This window comes from Eumetopias jubatus, unplaced genomic scaffold, assembly GCF_037043125.1.
Source record: "Eumetopias jubatus isolate StellerSeaLion01/CBP00866 unplaced genomic scaffold, mEumJub1_p1.0 scaffold_6, whole genome shotgun sequence".
In the NCBI taxonomy this organism is placed as follows: domain Eukaryota; kingdom Metazoa; phylum Chordata; class Mammalia; order Carnivora; family Otariidae; genus Eumetopias; species Eumetopias jubatus.
In genome coordinates this window covers 12723775-12747500 of record NW_028274812.1, presented here as the reverse complement: position 1 = coordinate 12747500, position 23726 = coordinate 12723775, and the positions used below count along the sequence as shown (strand labels likewise).

At 44.9% G+C, this 23726-nt stretch overlaps 1 protein-coding gene across 2 annotated transcripts in view; it reads left to right on the top strand.

Moving 5' to 3' along the window:
- Positions 1-23726, top strand: part of SCAF8 (SR-related CTD associated factor 8) — a 216059-nt gene that overhangs the window by 164193 nt on the left and 28140 nt on the right. For both annotated transcript variants that reach the window (XR_003609283.2, XR_003609284.2), the window contains one exon: positions 21493-21581. The gene's annotated coding sequence lies outside the window, so the exon portion shown is untranslated. The remainder of the gene's footprint in view (positions 1-21492; positions 21582-23726) is intronic.

The window sequence follows — 23726 nt, the reverse complement described above, 5'->3', positions numbered from 1 at the left end:
GAGCAAGTTGTCCAGTAGAGGGAAATGTCTCATCAAGTCTCCGGAAATGAATTTCTTGTCAAATCTGTTTCGCGAAGTTCTTCATGGTTGCTTTCAAATCCCATTTTTATAATAATTAGAGTAGCAAAAGAGATCAAGGATTATTATTATTATTTTTTTTTAACAGTAGCTCTGGGTTTGGGTAGTGAAATGTGCCTCGCTTGTAGGGTCTAGCGTATTTAACCCAAATACGTAATATGGCAGAAGTGGGGAGGCAAGTGACAAAGTGCCTCTTTCCAACTGACAGCCTTCAGTCCCCCGTGCCTCCGCACTGGCCTGAGTGGGGAGCTGTGAGGCAGACCCGTCAGCCTCAACAGAGACCAGCACCTTGCAGAGGTAGATTCAGGGGTAGAGCTCGCCAGTCCTGGGGCTCTCCTATGAAAGCATGCACCCCTCTCACCCTCCATCCCTCACGCACACCCAACTAGGGACACACACACAAGGAATAGACCTTCTTTGTGGGGTACTTTCTATGAGCCGGGCATCACACCAGGGCCTTTATATACATTTCCTCACTTAATCCTCACAACAGATCTACCAAGTGTTCTCTCTCATCTGCGTGATGGAATTTAGAAAGGTAGGGCACCTACCTACCTACCTACCTACCTACCTAGCCACATACCAGGATCCCCCAGACAGAGACGAGAGAAGACGGGTAAACACATGAAGGTTTCAGGTTCCCTGCTCAGCGCCAGGAGCTGGGTGAAAGCGAGCAGGGCTGCCATGTGCTTGGGCAAGCTCCCAGCCAGGATTAACTCCCCTTTCTTTCCGGAGACACCACACATTTTGGCAGTCTGGTAAAGAAAATGATGAATGTGTTGTCGGTTAAAAAAAGAAAGAAAGAAAGAGAAGGTCAAATCCAATGAATCACTGGAAGCCCTTTATCATTCTGGGGCCTCTAGCTTCAAGATTGCTGATAACTTGTCTTGCATCTCTAAGCTGACTTTGGCTAGACAGAAATGTAGCCCAGAAACTCCAGCTCAGGGTTTCCGTGCTGCAGTTTTTGAGGGAAGGGCTCTGGGAGGAAGGAAGCAAGAACGAAAGTCTTCAGTGGGACGTCTGATCTCATACCTCTGGCCAGCAGTCCATCGGTGGGAGTAAATGCCACTAAACCCAAGAGGGCTGGAAAGTTGAGCGCTGCACGAGGGAGGTAGGGTGGAATGAAGGGGCAGGAAAAAATCCGAGTACCAGATGGGTCATTTATTCAGCCTTCAACAAATAATTATTGCGGCTCTGGGATGCAAGCACCTGTCTGCATAGGACGTATGTTCTGACGAGCCAGTGACATGTGTGATCTGTATGTTCTAAGACAGAAAGCCACAGAGAAACGGTAACAGCATGTCAGTTGTAATAATGTAAGGATGAGGGCGAGAGTCTGAAGGAGAGAATTTGTGGGGGGGGTGAGAGAGAATGAAACATGTTGCCAAGGAAAAACCCTCCCTAGAGAGGTGGCATTCCGGCTGAGACCGAAGGCTGTATGCACCGGAGGCGTGAGGAGTGGTAGGTGGGAGAATGTTACCATTCTAGCACACCAGTTCTGGAAAGATTGAGGTGCACCCGTGTGTGGAGGCAGGGAGCCCAGCTCGGAGGCTCTCCCTCCTATGTCGGGGGAGCTACGCAGAGATGAGAGAAGAAAGAGGGTGTATGTTTTCGGAGGAAAGCTGTAGCAGGACTTTGTCGGGGGGGGGTGCTGGGTACGAGAAGGTGGGGAGGGTGGAGTCAGGGACCACTCAGGGATTTCTGACTGGAAAGACATTTTCTAAATGGAGAAAGTAGTCATCGAAGCAAAGGGGCCCTGTGGCGCTTGTACGGGGTCCTAAAGAGCCAGGGGAAGAGAGAGCGGGGAACACTGGCAGGTCCACCGGTCAGGGGTGACGTGGGGGGAGAGCAGAGATGGGAGTTCTTGTAAGGATTAATCCAATGAGGCTGTTAGATAAAGCCCTGGGCACCGTGCTGGGAGCACCGTGGTGGTGACTCCTGAACGGGAGCTGTTACTGCATTAGGAAAGGGCCAGATCCCTTCTAAGAGCGAGGAGAGAACAGACAGAACAGGAAAGGACAGGAGTGAGGCCTGCAGGGCAAGGCTCTATGTCCCTATAAATGCTGTATGTCCTTTTAGGGTCACCAAGGGAAAACGCAAAAGCAGTGTAAGGAGGGAGTGGGTTTCCATCCCTGAAAACCTGCAGGTGAGACACAGACAAGCCGTCAGTCTGTCCTCGGAGGTTCATGTTGTCCTCCAGGCTCCCGGCCTGGGCTGAAAGCTTCCAGATCTCTGACTCTTGACTGCAGCAGCATTTGAACATGGTGTCTTGCCTGGCTCCGATGCCCTCGGTGAGCAGTTAGTTGCCCTCACACCGCATCCTGTCTGCTCTCCGGCCCCTGGAGGAGAGAGTTCTGCCAGCCCCCAGCGGCTCCTGCTGATCTCCGCTCAGCGGGCCCCCTGCCCCCCAGCCCCTCGGCGCTGCCCGGTTCAGCCAGTCCACACCGACAGCTTGGTGAGGACACAGCCGTGAGACAAGAAGCAAATGAGAGCTGGGGCCCAGATGTTTCTCTGTGATCCCAAATTCTGTCTGTACCAAAATGCACACTCCACTTAAAACATTTGCTTTTTGAAACTTCTAAATTGAATGTGGAACTTGAGCTGAAATCTTTACTCTCAAAGTAGATTTCCACTGACTTTAAGCAGGTATCTGACCTGAATAAGCTCAACGCAGTCAGACGTCATCATGAGGAACTAGTATTAGTCATCGGGAGCACCTGTCTTCTTATAAGAAAATGGGGATAATCACATTTATTCATTTCATAGGATGGGCGAGCTATAATTACTGAAAGCTAATGTTTTTAAAAAACAACTTTTAATTTTTTTAATTTTTTGATTGTTATTTTTTATTTAAATTTTAGTTAACATACAGTGCAATATCGGTTTCAGTGAATTCATCACTTACATGTAACACCGGGTGCTCATCACAAGTGCCCTCCCTAATCCCGATGCCCCACCTAGCCCATCCCCCCCCACCTCCCTCTGTCAACCCTCAGTTTGTTCTCTCTTGTTAAGAGTCTCTTATGGTTTGCTTCCCTCTCTTCTTTTTTCCCCCTTCCTGTATACTCATCTATTTTGTTTCTTAAATTCCACACATGAATGAAACCATATGGTATTTGTTTTTCTCTGACTGACTTATTTCGCTTAGCATGATATATTCTAACTTCATCTGTGGCATTGCAAATGGCAGGATTTCATTCTTTTGATGGCTGAGTAATATTCCATTGTATGTATGGACCACGTCTTCTTTATCCATTCATCTGTTGAAGGACTTTTGGGCTCTTTCCATAATTTGGCTATTGCTGATAATGCTGCTATAAACATCGGGGTGAATGTGCCCCTTCGAATCAGCATTTTTGTATGGTTTTGGTAAATACCTAGTAGTGCAATTGCTGGATTGTAGGGTAGCTCTATTTTTAAGTTTCTGAGGAAGCCCCAGAGTGGCTGCACCAGCTTGCATTTCTGTGGGTGCTTTTTAACTACGGACGACCTACCCCTTCTAACACACACAGACACACACATGCCTATGCACGCCATCACCCCTTCTCATGAGACCATGGATATTTCAGCAAGGCTCACCCTCAAGCCTAATGAACACGGCTCATGGAGGCTCCGTCGCGCAGAAACAAAGACCACTGATGCAAGCTTTAAGTAATGTGTTCCGCTCATCCCCTTCTCTTTTAAGTTTGTCATCTAGGGCATATCAAGATCTGAAAAGATGTCATGAAGAAGCTACTGGGAAATACAATGCGTGGCTTCTGTTTTCATGCTTGGGACCTTCCCAGGCCTTCCCGGGCCCCAAGAGGAAGGTGGGAAAGTACACAGCTTGCCCCCTCTCGCGGCTCATCCTTACCAGGAAGGCAAGAGCAGCCTGTGCCTGAGTCCGCTGCACCCCCCCCATCTCCTCCCTCCCCGCCCCCGCCACCCTCGCCCCCCGCCCTGCTTCCCTGCCCTGCCCTGAATTCTCCCGCCTTTAAAGCCTGGGGAGCCAGGCTGGGCAGGAGGGACATCAGGGGAGTCACGACCCCCCTGGGCTTCCTGAACGTTGTGCACGTCCATCCTGCACACCCATTTCCCATATCAAGACTTGTGCGTCAGAGGCACACTCTGAGTGGCCAACGGGGTGAGCCTGAGAGAGGTTTCCCAAAATCAACCCTGGGCTGGGGGGCCTTTTCCTAATGCTCTTAGGGCAGCGCATCTCACTGGTTCCCATCCACGGACCCTCGATGGCAAAGAAGCCAAGTAAAGTGCCATCCTCTAGGGGCGGAGAGCACACCGGGGGTCAGTCACAAGCACTGAATTGTCTTGTTTTATCACAAAACCCCTGCGTGATGTTCCGACAGACGGGTCTATCTCCGCCCACCAGTCATGGTTGTGCTGTACCAACCCAATGAACTCCCGGACGGCAGCTTCTCCCCTGAGGCTCGAGGAGCATGTTCAGTGTTTGTCCGAAGGCTCCTCGGTGTACCCTGGTGGCCCGAGCCCTCTCTGGCTGGGGGAGGGGGGCTCCCGGAAGGGCCCCGGCAGCTCGCGGAGTTGTCTGCACACTGTACCCCTGGGCCTTCCAGACACTCCTCGCTCTTCTCAGCCTGCCTGGCTTCCTCCCACCTTGCCATTATATCATTGTCTCGCCTCTCTCCTAGCTGGGCATTTCCCCAGCTCCCACTGTCGAGTCTGTGGGAAAGTCAGATCCTTATCTCTCTGCCCCTTTTCCCTTCTTGTTTCTCCGAGACTGCTCAGATCTTGCAGACTTTCCTGCCAGTTTCCCAGCTTCGTCTGCTGTTTGACTGTGTGGGCAGAGCTGGGGACCTCAAACAAACACGTCAACAAACAGGGCACTCCCAAGCTGACGAAGAAGTTCCCGCGCATATCCCGCCCCTCCCGCTGGCGGCTACGTTTATAAAAGAGGAGCTGTCCCCTCTGTTCTGAGGCCCGGCTGAAGTTAGAGGGAATTTGGAACAACAGCCCAAATCCCACATAGAGATCGTTCCTCCCGCTTCTCCAGCGCTGTGTCGGGAAGGCAGCCTCCCCATGCTCTTGAAGGACATCCAGCCCGATACCCATGATTTAACGGACTCTTCCAAAATGAGTTTGTTCAAGCCTCATATGCACAGAACCTTAAAGAAATTTGTGGTTGCTAATGTTGTGATTTAGCAGGTGATGTCTCAAATGATGGTGAAAAATGGAGGGAAAAAGTTCTTCTTAGCTAAAGTAGGAAAGTGCAGTAATCAGGGATGCAAGAGGCATCTTGGTGATTAAAAAAAAAAAAAAAAAAAGGTGTCCTGCCCCTCATCTAAGAGTCTTACAAATGTAGATAGTAGTGGGAGTACTAAGCACTCACAAGCACTTCCCGTGCATTAGGCCCTGTGCTAAGGGCCCGTCTGCATCCCATTACTTAGTACTCTTCACAGACTCTGAAGTAAATTCTTATGACCCCCCCCATTTTGCAGATGGCTTAAGGGGACTTAAAAACATCCCCAAAGTCACTTTGCTTCAAAGCAGCAGAGTCAATATCCAGATCTTGGTCCCTCTGACTCAGAAGCTCTGCTGTGTAACACACCCAAACCCACACCCACTTCTTTCTCGGCAGAAAGCTTGCTTTTCTTCACGATAAGGAACAATGTCTAAAACCAACAAGGGCACCAGAACTCTGGAATCACATTTATCTTTTTGGTTGGTAGTGTCTTTCCAGCGTTTTATTATTTTAAATTTAAGGAATGCATTTAGTGAGGCACTGTGTTTATTTTTCTGCCAGAGATTATCTTGTCTCTTAGCAGTTAGAATTGTTTTTGAGGGGCGCCTGGGTGGCTCAGTCAGTTAAGCGGCTGCCTTCGGCTCAGGTCATGATCCCAGGGTCCTGGGATCGAGTCCCGCATCGGGCTCCCAGCTCAGCGGGGAGCCTGCTTCTCCCTCTGCCTGCCTCTCTGCCTACTAGTGCTTCTATCTCTCTGTCAAATAAATAAATAAAAAATCTTAAAAAAAAGAATTGTTTTTGATAAGGAGATATTTACATCTTTAATTTAGCCAGGATATCTTCTGGATTAATTTTATTAATTCCTGAAAGGGGTGAGCCCTACAACCAAGTCCTATGAAGGCGGTTTTCAACATCTTTATAAAGGCTACCTCAAGAGGGAGCTCCTTGCAAGCCTTAGATGTATTTGGTTCTCTCAGGCCTGAAACTTGGTTTTAAACGCATTTTCAGGCAGAGAGAACAGGGTGGTGGTTACCAGAAGGAGTGAGAGGTGGCCGGAATGGGTGAAGAGGAGCAAGAGCTGCAAACTCGCAGTTATAAAATAAATAAGTTGTGGCGATGTAATGCACAGCCTGGGCAATGCGGTCAATAATATTGTATTAACTTTGGTGACATGGTGACTAGACTGTCGTGATGATCAGTTTGCAATGTATATAAATACGGATTCATTATGTGATACACGTGAAAGAGAATATTGTGTGTCAATTACACATCAATAAAAAATTTTTTTTCAGACAATGGATTGCCATCCTATAGGAAGTTCATGGAAGAGGCATGAGGAAACAGAATAGAAGGGCAAAAATTTGAATTCTTAGGATGGAGGCCATGGAGATCCAGAGATTTAGAGTCTATAAAAATTACTATAAAGAAAACTTGAAGAAAAACCTCCTATAATTCTTTTAGTATGTAGAATCACAGTACTAGACAAGCTCCCAGGAAGGCAGGGAGAATCTCCATGCTTTTCTCTATTATTAAGTACTTTGGGTAGGACAAAGTAGGGAGGTGGGAGGCAGGATTCTCAGTTCTCCTCAGTAACCGTATACATCGTTTAATGTACTGATTCGGTATCCCAAGGCAGGGGGTGTGAGAGCATTCATGCTTTATAAAAATCATATTAGCTCTTTGGAAGAAAATACAGAGGCACAGCTAAAAAGGCAGGAGAGAACTGAGAATGGAATTCTAAAAAAAAAAAAAAACTTAATTATTCCAGAAAAATGTATGAAAAGAGGAGCAGAGGAATTAAAAAAAAAAAACCGTTGGGACAAATAGAAAACAAATCAGAGTAGCAGATTTAAATCCAATCACATCAATAATTAACACTAAATGTAAGTGGACTAAATACTCCAATTTAAAAGCAGAGATTGTTAGACTGGGAAAAAAAAAGATAGGCTGCCTTTAAATATAAATATGGGTAGGTTGAGGGTAAAAAGATGGAGTAAGTACGTCTACAAACAGTATGCTTTAGAAAACTGGAGTGGCCACACTAAGACAAGATAATAGACTTCAGAATGATAAATATTATCAGGGATAAAAAGGAGAATTTTCCAGAAACACATCACAATCACAAGTCTGTATATACCTCGTAATAGAGCTTAAAATACATGAAGAAAACATTGACAGAATTTAAGGGAGTGATAAGCCTACAATTGTAAATGGGGATTTTAACATCTTTCTGACAGTAATTGGTAGAATAACTGGACAAAAAAGCATTTCCATTCATCTAGATGGGCCATCCACTGGGAGACTGAGCTGGTGTCAGCCAGTGGATGCTCTACTTACAAGAGGTTTCTATTTAATTTTCTTGACTAATGAAGAAGCAGCTGTCTCAGCATCCTCTGTTACACAGAGGATGTCTTGAGATTGATTATAATTGCTGAGAGTGAACCTGAGGTCTTTACCTTGGCAAGCGAGCTGCAGAAGATTTCCTCTTCATCCCCACACTTGAGATCAACCCCATAGTCGAGACAGGGTGAGTTTCTAGTGAACAGAGTAAATTGCTTCTGCCCAAATAAGGCAAAGCCCCCTTCTCCAAGGAGCATTCTGTAACTGCGAGAACCCAGGCTGTCAGGGAAGTGGGCTCCTTGGAGGGCCCTCCATGCTCAATGTTTGATTATGCTGATGAGCCCTTGCGTTTAGACTGGAAGTTTACCTATATAATTGTCACGTAAGATCACAGGCCCCCGTTATCTTTCAGCCACTCACTTCAAGACCAGACTGTTGTTGGAGGAGTTTCTTAATAGGATTATCGCACACAAGGAGCAGCCTCCTGCTCCCAGCTGCAGGCAGGTTCCACCACCCCCTTCCCCTGTCACCTACCCGTTCTCAGCTTAGCCATCTCCTGTAGTGATCAGCCGAAGAGTTTTCCCAGCCTGCAGAAATTACGAATTTGAAAATTGTGGCTACTCTATCAAGATAATACAGAGTAGTTATTTATGTTAAAACATCTTATGCTTCTGTATCAGTTAAGGCATATGTGGTCGTGGAGACTGGACCCTCTGGACTGGTCTGGAAGTAATTCTCTTTTCTAAGTGAATGTTTTCTTAGTTCAATTTAAGCCTTATTCCCTTGTGTTCTAACTTAAAAGGAGCTGGAAAATAGAAGATCTCCTATTACCCAACTCTATGGGATAGAGGGAAATAAGGGCACACAAGCTTAAGTTGAACCAAGAAGCCAATTAAAGAAATTGTGCCTATTTGGTGACTTGGGAGGAAATATTCAAGATCAAAATACTATATTTTGTTAGGCAAGGGTGAAAAGTCCTAAAATGTATTGAATTAATAGGGAGCTGATTTGTAATGGGCTTTCATCTGTAGACCAGTAACACACATTACATAAGATTCTACCCAGAGCAGGAGAAAGTCAGAAAAACATTAGGGACTAATCCATGGAAAAGAGATAAGACTAAGTACTCAGGCTAATCTACGGCATCATTCGACCTACCCTGCCCTGAGACTCGGGTGCCAGGTCGGTTCCTTTATTTTTAGAATCGAGATTGGCATTTGGCATCTACTGTTCTTCCCATCTGGTTTCCTCAGATAGGTTTGTAACTCTACCTGATGCCAAAGAAAGCCTTTGTGTGCTCCTTAAATCCTTACTGGTCCCAGTGGTGAGTCCCCAGATGGAATATGGCATTTCCCCGTTTTGCCTTTAGTGAAAGAAATAGAACATGAAACGAAGACTTTTCACTCTAGCCTCCTGAAAGGCCCTGCCATTTCCCCCAAACTTTTAGTACTACCTAGATAATGAATAATGAATGGGGGATGAGGGGGGAGGTGATGGTATCATTTCAGAAATAGTCTGATCAATCAGCCTAAATTAGTTACTTCTAATTATTTAATTACATCTTCCAAAGTGGAGAAAGACATTTGGAGCCCATTTATTTTTCTGTAATAGATGTAAGAAAGGAGAAAATGGTGAAAAAAAATGTTTTTACCCTTTCTCTTCAAATTGTTTAATGTGTCAAGAATCATGGCACGTGGGGCACCTGAGTGGCTCAGTCAATTGGTTTCGGCTCAGGTCATGATCTCAGGGTTGTGAGATGGGTCATGATCTCAGGGTCGTGAGATGGGTCCTGATCTCAGGGTCGTGAGATGGAGCCCCGCATTGAGCTCTGGGCTCAGTAGGGAGTCTGCTTGAGATTCTTTCTCTCCTTCTCCCTGTCTCCCCCCGCCCCCCCCTACTCTCTCTCAAAAAAAAAAAAAAAATCATGGCACTTTACTGGAAAAAGAGCCACAGGACTCAAGTCAAAGAGGTCACTTACTAGTTTTGTGACTTTGGGGCTCTTCTGAGCCTCAGTGTCTTCGTCTGTAGACTGAGAAGTTTAGTCCTTCCCTCCCTGCGTCTTGAAGGTGTGTGAGGGGGCCATGCAACAGGTGAGAGGCTCACGCAGGTGAGGGGCTTCGTGGACACAGTGTAGTTGTCAGGAAATCCTATTTACCAGTCTTCATTGCGATCTAGAGCTCCTCTCTCCAGCTAGTTAAGCCTTCTCGTTCCCCGTTTCTCTCCCTTTCCCTAAGTTTAGGCCATTATTCCCACTATCACACCTTCCTATTTTTCTTTTTTCTATTTTCTCTTTCACTCAACTGGTCAACTATCATGTTTTTCATTATTTACCATGTGCCCAAGCTGCAAATGTGACATTTCTGTCTCTAAGACAATCTTTAAACACTTCACAATACTTTCCTGTTTTAAGGGATTAATTCTTAAGTTCATTTTTCTAATCTTAGGGGTCTGTACTTTCATATTCCATGCTGAGCACCGGGATTTGAGTTCTGGCTTGGGAACGTGATCCGATGAAAGAATTGAAGGCATTTCTCTCTGTGACTGCCTTTCCCAGGATGCTGGGTGCCTCTGCTTTCACCCTCCCCTCAGAGCAGCTTAGCACGACTCCTGCCTCTAGCAACAAACTAATATTTTCCAAAGCTTTCTTTTTCTTTCCTCTTTAGCTCCAGATGAAAATCCCTCTTTAAAGATTTTTAACAACTGATTTGTTGCAAGACATTCAGCTAGAAAGTAATTTTATCCTATATTGCTTTTGTTGTTGTTTTTAGTTCAAAGATCTAATTGGCTTTATTAAATGATTCACCAATCGGGCAGCATTTCATCTAGCAAGTGGAGGAGAACTCTGAGAATGGTACAAAATGGAAAGTTTTTCTAAGAAGGGTGGGGCAAGGAAGTTATTAGTAAAAGAAAAGATTGTTTCAGGCAAGGTCATCTCCCCTGAGGGGGAAGAGCAGAGGGTCTTATCATGCAGATGACCTCATCTTTCTTTGAGAGATGGAGAGGGCCCATTGGACAAAGGACCTCACTGATGCTGACCAGAAACTTCCTGAGTGGCCAGTCAATTCTTCATTTCTGGGGGACGCTGAAACTGCAATTAGATTAGGTATGAAGCCCCAGGTTGGTGACGGAGCCTAAGTGACACCATTTTTGCCTGCGCTTTTCTTTTTCACACAAATCACAATATTACAGTCCACCCCCTGGTCTTTGAACCTGGATCCCTTGTAGCAGAACAGTCGTAAAAGTCAAAAGATCCTGGCACATGACTAGAATCTCATCCAGTCATCCATCACTATCCAGTCCATCATTGTATCTTATGAAAATGTCTCTGAGGGGGAGGCCTTTCAGGTTTGCAGGCTTCTTCTCTCCCATCTGGTCAGGTTCCCAAAGCGGGAGTGGTCTCAGGAATAGAGGCTTCACTCTTGCAGGCATGAGGCCCCAGCCAGAGGCAGAGATGAACAAGGTGAGGTGTGGGGACAGGGCGCTGAGCTTCCAGGCCACGCCACTCGCCCCACATCTCCACATGGCCGCCAAACTGGGAGCTCTTCTTCTGCGTTCTTCTTACGCTCTCACATTTGAGGATTGGTGACCCGACTCTTCTTATGAGGATATGTTTCATTGATGTAATTCTAAAACAATTTTAAATCCACAGATTAAGAACATGTGTCTCTTCATGTCACATGTTAAAAGAGACTTCAACTCATTCTGAAATCTATATTGAAGAATGTCTTAAAGCAAAATTGCAACTGTGTATATTAACTATACATTCTATCAAGTCTCAGTAGAGTGACCTAGAAAGTCAGATTGGAGGCCCATCTAACCTAGAATTCTTCCCCTGACAAAGGCGTCCAGGCTGTTTTGTTGGGCAGGGAAGGGGGAAGGAGGGGGGGGGTAGTGTGATCAGTTTGGAAAGACATGGTTTCCCTCCCTTGTGTCAGTCTCAGAATGTCAGGAATGTTCCTCAAAGGTGGATCTGTCAGCATGACCTTTACCAATTCCTGCTTCAATCCTTTTATATTGTATCTGCTACCTCTTGGGACATAAGTTTCATATTTTTATTATCTACAGTAGTCCAGTACTTCCTCTTTTTGTCCTAAAATTACTTCTTTCAAGTTTCAAGGAGTGTGCCTTTAGGATTTGGAAGCAATGATTCCATCTGCAATTTCTCTATTCAGTTCCGCTTGATCCTGGAGGCTTTGATGGTATCTGCTCAGCCTTTTGTCTGTCAAGACCGAGAAAGCTAATTTTGCTTCTGAAAGTGGAAAATTTTCAAAGGAGCCTTCCTCCAATGAGGCAAATCGTTTTAGAGCTAGGGTGCAGTGACCCTCATTGTGGAGATGCAGGAACACAACCTGGGAACTGTTGACAAAGGGTTAAGTGTCGCGGACAGCATGAGTAGAAGCAAAAAACAGAACTGATCCAAAACATATAACGTATACTCCAAAATAAGCCAGGCTCGCCCCACTTAATGGGATCACCGCAGACATGCCAAATTCTACAGCTAGTCAATTGTATACATATGGTAAAACTTTTCATACCATTCAACGTTTGCTGCCATATGATTTTAATTACATACAGATTGGGTAGCTGAAAGAAAGCACTGGAATTAAACAGAATAAAGTTAAACACAAGCCCTTTTATAAGTGGCCCTGGTTTAGGTTAGAATGTATGCAAATGGCTGCAGAGGACAGGAGAGGAATGTGTGGTGTGGGGGGACACTCTGGGGATGGGCATGACTCATCTTCAATCTGGGGACCCAGTTGTTTTTCTGGAAGGGGAGCGTTTACAGAAACAGGGATTATTCTCCTTTTGAAGTTGAAATTTATGCTGATCCTTGCACCTTGTTACTCACATTCTTCCTGCCCAACTACAGGGTTTTCTCTGCAAGACAAAATTGCTCTCTGGGCAAACATTGCCTTGACTTTTTTGAAAGGCTGTGGGTTTTAGATACGGCAAATGGTAGATTGGAAACTTTTCTCCCTCCAACCAGACTTTATTAGTCTGTGCTCCTTGTTTCTCTGAAGCTAATTTTACATAATGAATTTAAAAGCGAGGCTGTTTACTTCATTCAAGAAAAGAAACGGAAAGCAAATTTTGCTTCGGATGGGCCTTGACTGGGCAGAGGGAAAACCACTGCTCTGGAATGTGCTTCTTCTCAAACTTGAGCGGCATTTCTTTGGTTTTCTCCATAACTTACCATTATGGCTTTTACTTACCAAACATCTTCTGGGTAAGCCACTCTGAATCCTAGCTTTCTCTTTTCTGCCATGAAGATCCTGACTTACTGAGCTCACTTATTGAGGTTTCCCTGGATGCTCAGGACTCTGACCTGGCCAATCCCAGGCCCTCCAGGCAGAGGGTGCTGTGACCCCCCCCCCCCAGCCCACTGAAGGAGCAGAGACAGAGCTGGGGTAATAAGGAGGAGAATGACACACCCGGTCTCCAAAGCCTGTCTTAGGAGCCCATCAGATTGTTTCAAGGCAGGAGCAGGCTCAAAACCTTTCCTTTGCCAGTGAGCTGGGGGTGCCAGGGAGTACACTGCTAAAGGAGCAGGTAGGAGCTGGATCAGGCATGTAAGGTTCTTCCCCCCCTTTCCATGGGAAGACAGCAGAACAAGCTGGGAACTTTCACAGTCATGGGGTGATGAGCTGGGGGAATCCCAGCTGTTGGGCAAGAAGGCAGATCCCCCACTGCTGCCTGCTCTGGGTGGAGCAAGCAACAGTGATGGCCACCTGGGGGGGGCGCGCCCCCCCCCCCCCCCCCCCCGCTGATCGGAAGGGCAAACATCTCCATCCATGTTCACCCACCTCTCTTTGTTCTGGCAAACATACACATTCCAGTCTATCTTTCTATCATTTGGCCTTTGGTCTAGTCACTTTTCTTGGGGAAGTCACCAGTTTTAGCCTTGGGGGACTTGCTTTCCCCCCAAAATAATGTCTACGGGTTGAAATGTCTCAGTTTGGGAGAAATGGCAGAACTATCAATGAACGAAATGTCGCCCCTGGTTATACATTTCTTGAGGGTAGCTTCTATATCTTACCCTCTTTGGTGAGATAAGTGAAGACTAAACGGAGGACAAATTAATTTCACTTAGTTGAAATGGATTTTTTAAATGGACTGTTTAATAATATACTCAGGTATATAAAAATGACACCTATCAGTCATGCAAGTTAGTTTTTCCACCTTTAGGAAGGAAGGAAGGAAGTCATTTGTACTTAATTTGGGGTATGATTCCTCATTTCTTTTTCATATTTATTCCAGTAGCTTTAACATATTGGCCTCTCTTCCAAAACCACATCAATGGAACCTAGATTCTTCGTTACCAAACTCAAGAAGCAAGACATACTGGAGTTAGCTGCAGGGGAGCTTTTGCTGTGCAGGGCAGCGCAATGAGCCAACTTTGTTGTGAGTTTGGCTGTCCCGTTCTGGTGCTTCCCCTACCTCTACCTCTTCGAGCCTGCAGCCCTCTGGGGGATGTTCTCTTCCTTCGCCCCACACCGGGGAGGAAACAGGCTTATGGGAGTGAAACAGGGGCTGAGGCAGGACCGAAGGAGTGACTGCTTTGGATGGGAGGTGGCTCCAGCCCCTTGCCCTGGGGGCCTGCTTTTCCCTTGCTGAACTTGACCATTCTGCGTTGTGTGCCAAGTGGTAGGAGAGGATCTGGAGAAGTCACAGCTCCTTAAAATATAGGGGCTGCCTTCGGTGTCGCAGAGAGCAGAGACACTTAAACAAATGATCGCAGTACAATGTAAGAATTTGCTAGAGTAGGGGTATAAATCAAAAACAGGTAGCCGTAAACAAAGAAGCAGATACTTATGCCTAGGAGCATCACTGAATATGAGGCTGGCACAGCAGCTTGGGGCTAAATTGCCCTCACCATGGTCGATTATAATTGCTTATTTACATGTTGGTATCTCCGGCCAAAGTATTTACACCCCGAAGTCTGGGAATGGGTCTTACTACTTTTCTCCAGTCCTTCTGAGTCCCACTGTGTGTGTGTGTTTTTAAGACATCTTTGTTTGTAACTTTATTTTTTTCCAACTTTCCTGAGATATAATTGATACATAAGATCGAGTAAGTTTAAGGTGTCTTGCTTTGATACCTTCATATACTGCAAAACGATCACCACTGTCACGTTAGATAACACCTCCATCCCGCTGTGTTTTTAAGAGGATGCAATGGATTTTCATTCAATAAATGCATGAATGGATGTTGGTTAGTATTGGAAGTCATTTTAACCCAGACTGATACGCTGATTGGACTACAGACAGGTCATATACTGCAGAAACTTGTTTGGACTTCATCTCTTGCGGAATATAAAGCCATTAAATGTTCTAAAACAGAGGAGTGATCTAAACGTATCTGTGTTTGAGGAAGAAATTCTTGCTATAATGTGACAGATTGGCTGATTTGCGAGAGACTGGAAGTTGGAAGGCCAGTTGAAAAACTACCATAATGGTCTGGAAGAGATATGAGAAGGCTTGAGAGGGTAGAGACTTGAGAGAGATTTATAAGGTAGAATTAGAATCCAGCTCCAATTTGGGTGACCGGTGGAATGGGAAGGAGGGAAAATCAATGATCACAGTTGACTCAGGTGAAGCTAAGTCTGACTTTCAAATAGATTTATAACTCAAAGATTAAAAAGAAAAAGAACCTCACACTTAGGCACTAAATATAATTAGCTTATTAATGTTGGTTTAGAATAATGAAACTTAGGGAACAAGAGTTGACAAACCAATAGGGTTTACGTGGGTATGTGATATAATACAAATATTACTTTCATAGTATACATAATATGCAAATATACAAGTAAAGAGTATATTCTGATGCTGTAAGAATAATCAGGGCTGCTGTATGTAGTCTCACATGTTGTGCACTGCACAACTCTAGGGGACAACATTAATAATAGCAACAGGTCACCCTGTAAAGCTATCGTATATTCTCTTATGCTTCAGCACAACATGTTCATAGACTGTTGCTTTGAACAACAAGTAAATAAGCTGCCTAAGATGGGAATTTGGTAGACTTGCAAAGTTTAATCATCAAATGGGAGCCCTTCGATGGCCAGGTCATTAGTGTTAGATGTGTGGTGGGTGGGGTGGGGGAGGGTGTCTTTTCATGTTGAAAATGAGAGCTTTTCTCCTTTTATGGGACTTGAGAAATTATGCTCTTATACTCCGTTCCGACAGCAATGGGAGAATTCAGCTTCTTGTTGGTGTTTATGTTTTAAGGCTTCATAGTGCGTAATGTGTCCTGTGCCATGGTGTTCAGCGTTTCTGTGTGTTGTTCAAAGTGAGTAATGCAGAATGACACGTGGACCTAGCCATTTGAAGGGAGAAACTCATAGAAGCAGATGAAGAAAAGATAATCCCTTATATTCTTTCACAACAATTATATGTTACTTAAAATTTGTGTGCATTTTGCTCACATGCTTCAGGGGAAATAGTTTCAAAATGTGACTATGGACCAGAGTGTAGGTTTGGCTCGCTCCCAGCTGTGGCCTGTCATGGCTGGGGTGTCTAAACCATCACAGCATTGCTCAGTGGTCTGCAACTGCTTTAGAAGATGCAGGAAGCTTTGCAGAATGTATCAGAGAGGAGCATCTTCCCTGATGTCAAACTCCTAAGGGCCAATGGAAGAGACAGGAGCAGCCCAGGTGACTTGGCATTGTAGATGGGGTCCCGATACTCACGCCCTTGGGAGCCAGTTGCCAAACTGGGATCTGGAATGGGGCCTGGGCATAGCGCAGGTAGGGTACAAAGACTTGTGCTTCTCCACACTTAGTCGTCTAGTGGGAACATATCAGGCTGCCTCCTCCGGGGCCCTACATTTATTTTAAAGAACATTGGAAAGGAAATACATCACTTGCCATCTTCCTCCCTCTTTGGGCATGTTTATTGTGATTGGAAATCATTCTGGTCCACATGGTTGTGGCTTTCCCCCACCCTTTGTGCCCCTATGTTAAACAGCCCTCTGTGCAAATAAACAGAAGAGGGCGAAGCATTTTCTTCAGCAACAGAAACAGGAGTGAAGATAGACTCCGGAGAATGAGAATCGCGTAACCATGGCTTGTGTCCTCTGCAATGTGCTTTCTTTTCTCGTCCGTGGAGCCAGGCCAGGAGGTCCAGCAGAGGCCTTTGCCGTGCTGGCTGGGAGCCCAGACCCAGGTATTCTGCTGTAAATGGGACTGCTGGCCCTGGTTTGTTGTTTAGTAGAATTTTCCTGGGGTTTATCTTGACCATGCCTACTGGGAGGGGAAATTCTGAGCTGCTCTGAACTTGATTAAAACCTAAAAGGGAACATGCGCTTTCATTTTCTCTTTGTCCTACCAGACCTGAAAACAAGTAATTGATCAATGTATTCTTAGTTCCCAATTTTAAACCAATGATTTATTTATGTAAATCCCTTTAGTCTAAAAGGAAAAAAAAACAAAAAACCTGTAGATACAGAAAGCCCCACAAATCAAGCGCATGGGTTTGTGAATTACCGTAAGGGGACACCACCCAAGTCAAGGAATAGAACTTCACTACTACCCCGCAAGCCCCTTCCGTGTGTCCCATCCCAATCACAGACCCCCCCCGACAGGTAACTCTTCAGCTGAATTTCTGTGGTAATCCCTTCCTTGGGTTTAACTTTTAATAGTTTTACCACCCAAATGTGCATCTCTAGATTAGAAAGTATAATCTTGCCCATTTAAAACTATTGAATATATCTTTCACTGCTTTTTGAAACTGTAGATACTTTCTCCATCCCCATACAACTTATCTGTTGAACAACCTTTAAGCAGAACTTCACGTATTTAAGTTAAATTCTACCAGCAACGCACCCACTTTACTTTTCTTGTGTGAAATATTATTTCAAGACTTTTTTTCCCCCTAAACACAAGGTGGTAACACCTAATTTTAATTGAAACATAGCCAAACCAAAAAAAAAAAAAAAAAAATTAAGAAAGCTAAGGAACCAAAAAACTTTTGAATCTGGATTTAGCAATAGAAAAGATGAAGTTGTCTTGCTGATGTTTGGGGAGAGCTTTCCATTCTACGATACTATTGATTTTGTGATGTGTGTGATTATGATATATAATCATTATATTACCTATGATCGTCTCTATTCTGGACAAAGAATAGAAAACAGCTCATGGCTCTGTATGAAAAAGCAAACCAACAACCAAGATCATGAGCAAGGTTAGAAGTTAAAATGCGGCTCCCTGTTCGGCGGGAAGCCTGCTTCTCCCTCTCCCACTCCCCCTGCTTGTGTTCGCTCTCTCGCTGTGTCTCTCTCTCTGTCAAATAAATAAATAAATAAATCTTAAAAAAAAAAAAGTTAAAATGCAAGGACTCTGGTGTCATGGGGGTCTGACTTTCTATTCTGGTTCCGCCACCATGTGATGCTGGACAAATCACTCTGTTTCTCTCTCTGTACAATGAAGATCATTTTTAATAATCAAAGTCAATCTGTACTTCTCTTACGAAGAACAATTATTTATTAAACTTTCCGCCTGATTATTGTTAACCCTTGAAAATGTTAGTGACACCTGAGTCCTTGGTTTAAAACTAAAGATGTGTGAAAAACAACACACTCGGGAAGCATCAAATACAATTTTATCTACTTGTGAGCACTAATGCTTTTCACTTTTTACTTAGTAATAATTTATTGGCATTGATAATAACTAAAAAATGGTCAATACTTTCAGAATACCATGTAGTTCATGAAGCACTTTAACATAAACTATTTGTTCTTAATAGAATAAACACTCATACCCTAATTATTTCTCCTGCTTTCAACATATGCTGGTATTCTTTCTTTTGCCATCACCTATAGTGAAGGGGAGCTTATGAAAGACTGTTTTTTGTATGGTTCTGTCACACATGATAGGTGAGGAAACATAAAACATAAACATCGAATTGTTATTTTTCTATATATTTTGGGGGCTGTTTATTTTGTGTAGTACCTAGTTCTTGTCATAAGTCTGGGGGCACCTGGCTGGCTCAATAGGTAGAGAATGTGACTCTTTGATCTCGGGGTTGTAAGTTGGAGCCCCACATTGGATGGAGAGATTACTTAAAAAAAAAACACTTTATTATCATAAGTCTGTACAAGGGAAATGTGGATTAAATAACACATATGATAATTAATCTTGACCTCATTTCATGTCATTGCTTGTTAAATGATAAATATGGAATAACCAAGTCACCAAAATAACATAATGATCTTGACTGCCCCTTGAGCTACTTCTTGTTGCAGTCACTTAACTCCCATGTCAGCGAGCCTTACAACCTGAGTGACTCATCTTTTTTTTTTTTTTAAAGATTTCATTTATTGATTTGACAGAGAGAGACACAGCGAGAGAGGGAACACAAGCAGGGGGAGTGGGAGAGGGAGAAGCAAGCTTCCTGCTGAGCAGGGAGCCCAATGCGGGGCTGGATCCCAGGACCCTGGGATCATGATGGGATCATGACCTGAGCCGAAGGCAGACGCCTAACGACTGAGCCACCAAGGCGCCCCACTCATCTTATTCTATAGGAAGGTCTTTATTTCTCTTGCCCTGAATCCTCACTTGGAAACTGGAGGAGGTATCTCTGCATGGCAGTCTAGCGGACTGCCACCGATCCTCAAACAATCAACATGGTATCTAGAATATCTGAAGGTAGCTTTATTAAAAGAAGAGAAAATTTAATAATGATTCTATCCTGATAAGGGAGATTGCAGTAACCTGCCATCCCAGAGGGGGCGGTTGCTCTTGAGATTAGGATCACCTAAAGGGCCCCGCCTCTGACTTCCCATCTCCCCGCTTTCCAGACTCCAGAGGCTCTTTCCTGCCCTCTCTCGACAGTGGGAGGATGGGAATTCATTCCAGACCTAGCTGGTGCTGGTGGACCTTCCAGCAGCTCCCACACATCTAGCAATCAGGGCTAGATATGGGTTCCATCTTCTTGAGGTTTAATTCCCTCTTCTTCAGCCTGGCTTCACTGTGCAAACACAGAGCTAATATTGTGCCTTCTCTTGGCTTCAGAGGTGCCCACCTTCTTTCCAATGTTGCAGGAGAAGGGATCCCTACCTCTAGTCCCTGAAACTTCATACCAGTCCTTGTCGAGCTTGTCCTAACGCTGAGCATTATTAGGTTTGGACATCCCATCCTTAAGAGAATTTGTCTTTGGTGAGAAACCAAGATTGTTCCCAGCTCCCTCTGGGGCCAGGTGCTAATGGATCCACAGGCAGACACTCGCTGACTCCTTTTTGCTCTACCATTTTGTGTGAACTTCTAATAGAGCACTTGTCACTTTGTTCTATAACTGGAGAGCTTTCATGCTTCTTTTCACCGTGACCCACTAAAGGAAATACATTTTACATTGCAAACCCATACACGCAGACATATACACAATCAATACAGATATACAGACATTAATCCATGTGAGTTTCCTTACCTTTACCGCGTGCATGCTGATATTTCTTATTCTGTGCTGTTCTGGTCTACTTGATTTATTTGTTCATTCATTTATTTTTAATGCTGATCAAGACCCACTAAATTAATTTCATGATCATCTAACAAGGCACAAGCTGCTGTGTGACCAACACAGTGCTGGTGAATGCACCTGACTCCCTACTCCCCCTCCCTGTTAGGCTGTGACCTCACTGCAGGCAGAAAACAAAGTATGTCTATTTCTCCTTTGTATACTTTGTATACTCTGGTGCCTGGCATGTAGCAGATGCTCGGGCAAATATTTGTTGAAGGAAGAACTCAGCCTGAATCTTTATGCCCATCCCTACCTTGCTTGGCAATTTTAGGAACTCAGTGAGACCATGTATTTAGGGGAGAGAACACAGGGCCTAGCACGGACAGATGCTCAATTAACATATGTTTCTTCAGGGTTTTCTAGACTAGCTCTCCCTTTAATTCACCGTCTGATTGCACTGCAGTTTGTGTGTGTGTGTGTGTGTGTGTGTGTGTGTGTGTGCGCGCGCGCACGCACGCGCATGTGTGTTTTTAAGTGTAGTGTGGGTTTGAATTCCATTAGGCTAAGGCCTCAGCCGGCTCAAGTACTTTGGGATTTTCTGAGTTGCCATGGAGCCAGGGACAAATTGCCCTTCAGGAACAGGCTGAAAATATGGGCAGGTCATGGGGGGAGAGTCCTTTTTGTCCTATCCTGGCCCGGGACTCATTTCTCCATGAAAAGTAAAGACTTGAGCTTATTAGAATTTCTAAAATGAAAATTACTTCCACTTTTTAAAAGCCTATAAAGTAAGTTTAAACTTCACATGTAAACTTAAACTTAACCCCTAGGGAGGGTTTTGTGACTCGAAAGTCTTCACGAGGTCTCGCTCTTCAGAGGCACGGCACCTAAATTAAGTCTGTCGTAGCAGAAAGAACACTGGTTGGTGAACCTCTGATTCCAGCAGTAACTGGTGGTGGGGCAGCCTCTGCAGGTATCATTTCTTCGTCTATGAAAAGGGGAATTTCACCTGTCCTCAAAAGTCTGTGATCCCAAACACGAACTTTGGAGTCCTTCATTTTACACTCACTGGAATGCGTTGACCGTTGGGGAGATAACATTCCGATGAAAACCTATCGCAGTTGCGGAGTCTGAATTAAGTACGGCGCCTAAACCCTTTTCTCTCTCTAACAGTTTCTTGCTGTTTCTATGTAACACTAGTTACACGGGAGGTCTAATGCATGTTTTACTGGCCTAAGAGCCAATGAGTCAGGTTATCTTTGAGCTGTATCAATTAAGCTTCAGAAATCAAGCTTTTGCATGAATTGTCACAGTAATTTGTTTGAGAATTGTACTTCATCTTGCCCATGAAATGTGAGCGTTTCCTTTCACGTGGTGTGAATTGATAATTCACATGTGGGCGATTTAACGAACCAACTTATTTTCTTCCAGGACAGAATGGCTCGGAGGATCATGGAGCATCTAAGTCTAGCAGAATATGAAGTCTTTCCTCTTCGGCTGTCTGGATTAAATTTAAGAAGGTCAGTAGTGAATTCCATCTGCCACCAGCTGGTATCTGCACACCCAGGTTCCTAATGCTCAGGCTGTCCTGAAGTTAGCAGGGTGACTGGGAACATATGACCTGCTTTGGCATTAAATTCACAGTTTTTTCAGATGTCTAGGAAAAGTAAAATGCTTGGTGTGGAGAGGTTATCAGAAGCTTCTCGTGTGCTCTCTCTGGGCTTTGCCTCCCAGGGAGATTCTGATGGGGAAGAAAACCAGATAATAAGTGGTTCAACTTGAAAGCTAAGCTCCCCCCGCCCCCGCCCAAAATGTCAAAAAAGACTCCCTTACCTTTGTTGTTTTCTTTTTTTTTAAAGATTTTATTTATTTATTTGAGAGAGTGAGAGAATGAGAGATAGAGAGCACGAGAGGGAAGAGGGTCAGAGGGAGAAGCAGACTCCCCGCCGAGCAGGGAGCCCGATGCGGGACCCGATCCCGGGACTCCAGGATCATGACCTGAGCCGAAGGCAGTCGCTTAACCAACTGAGCCACCCAGGCGCCCTACCTTTGTTGTTTTCAAAGTGAACATGTGTTCAGCTTCCACACGATTCAGGGGCTGTCACATGGGCGCTCGTGTAGAGAGTAAAAGAAGCTGATGTCGGCTGCGCTCTTCTAGCCCATTCCTCCTGGGCTCATCTTGCCCATTGCGTTGACCTTCTGATCAGCTTCCATGGCCTGCTCTACCTTCCCCGTAAAACAAGATGCTTGTCCCACTATTTTCCTCCCCTGAGAATGGCCCTGAATGGTTCCCACCTCCCTCAAGATTAAACTCAGCTTCCCGACCTGGCTTTCAAGGGCTCTGTGACCCAACCCTGCCCCGTCCTCAGCCTCATCTCTCACATCCCTTCCTCACCCTTGGACCCATCATGTGTTGGGTCCCTCCGTGTCCTTGCTCTTGCTCTTCTTTTTCTGGCTTGATCTCCATCCAGCCCCTTCTTCCCCTACCCACCTTGCAAGATGCCCTCATGTGACTACATCTCTGGGCAGACTTTCGGGGACCCACTGTACCAGGCTACGGCCTCCCCCATGTGCCCACGGCCCCTGCACACACCTCCGTCCTACAGTCACCACATCATGGCCATATTACACTTTTACTTTTCTCTCCCTCCTGCTGGACTGGGTGCCCTTCTAGTCAAGGACTCCCCCATCTTGAGGCAGTCAAGGGACCAGTCCCTGGAACCTCACTACCCAGGTTCTAATCCCAGTTCTATCACTTACTGACTGTGTTAGACTCCACCTCCCATCTTACTTCCTTCCTCTATAAAACAGGAGTCATCAAATTTCCTACATTTCAGGGTTTGTGTGTGTCAGGTGCAATAATGCATATGAAGTACTAGAAACAATGCTGGGTATGTGGTAAGAGCTATATAAGTGTTGCCTATTATTAGTGCTCACTAAAGACTAAGTTCAATGAAACTGTGTGTTTTCCCTTGAAGATTAGTACATGCAAATTGCAACAGTGATTTGTAGGTAATGGATCTTTTCTGGAAATTTTAGAACGTTTGGCTGAAAGAAGCTGAATGGAAATATAATATTTCCTGAAATCTTAGGGGTTTCTTCAGTTATTCTTCATTAAATAGTAGAATCACCAGGCTAGGAAGGCATCACCACTGCTTTGATTCCAGATGCTTCTAAGCATATAGGCCTTTTAGGGGTCTCTGAAGCCCATTTTAGGTACCTTTAAAGCCTTAGTTTGTTTGGGCTGCTATAACAAAAATGCATAAACTCAATGGCTTGTGAACAATACACTTTTATTTCTCACAATTCTAGAGACTGAGAAGTCCCAGGTCATGGCATCCCAGATTTGGTGTTTGGTGAGAGCCAGTTTCCTCACGGTGTTGCCTTCCCAGTGTTCCCCACGTGGTACAAGGGGCACGCTAGCTCTCCCGGGTCTCTTTTGTACGGGCACTAATCCTAATCAGGAGGGCTCCACCCTCATGATCCAATCACCTCCCAATGGCTTCCCCTCATAATACCTTGAGGTTAGGATTTTAATATATGAATTGGGGGGGGGAGACATAAATATTCAGACCAAAGCACCTCCCACCCCTATAGAAAAAAATATAAGGTTGATTTTTGAGGTAGATTGAGAAGGGTGTGCCTCCTTGTCACTATTTTGTGGG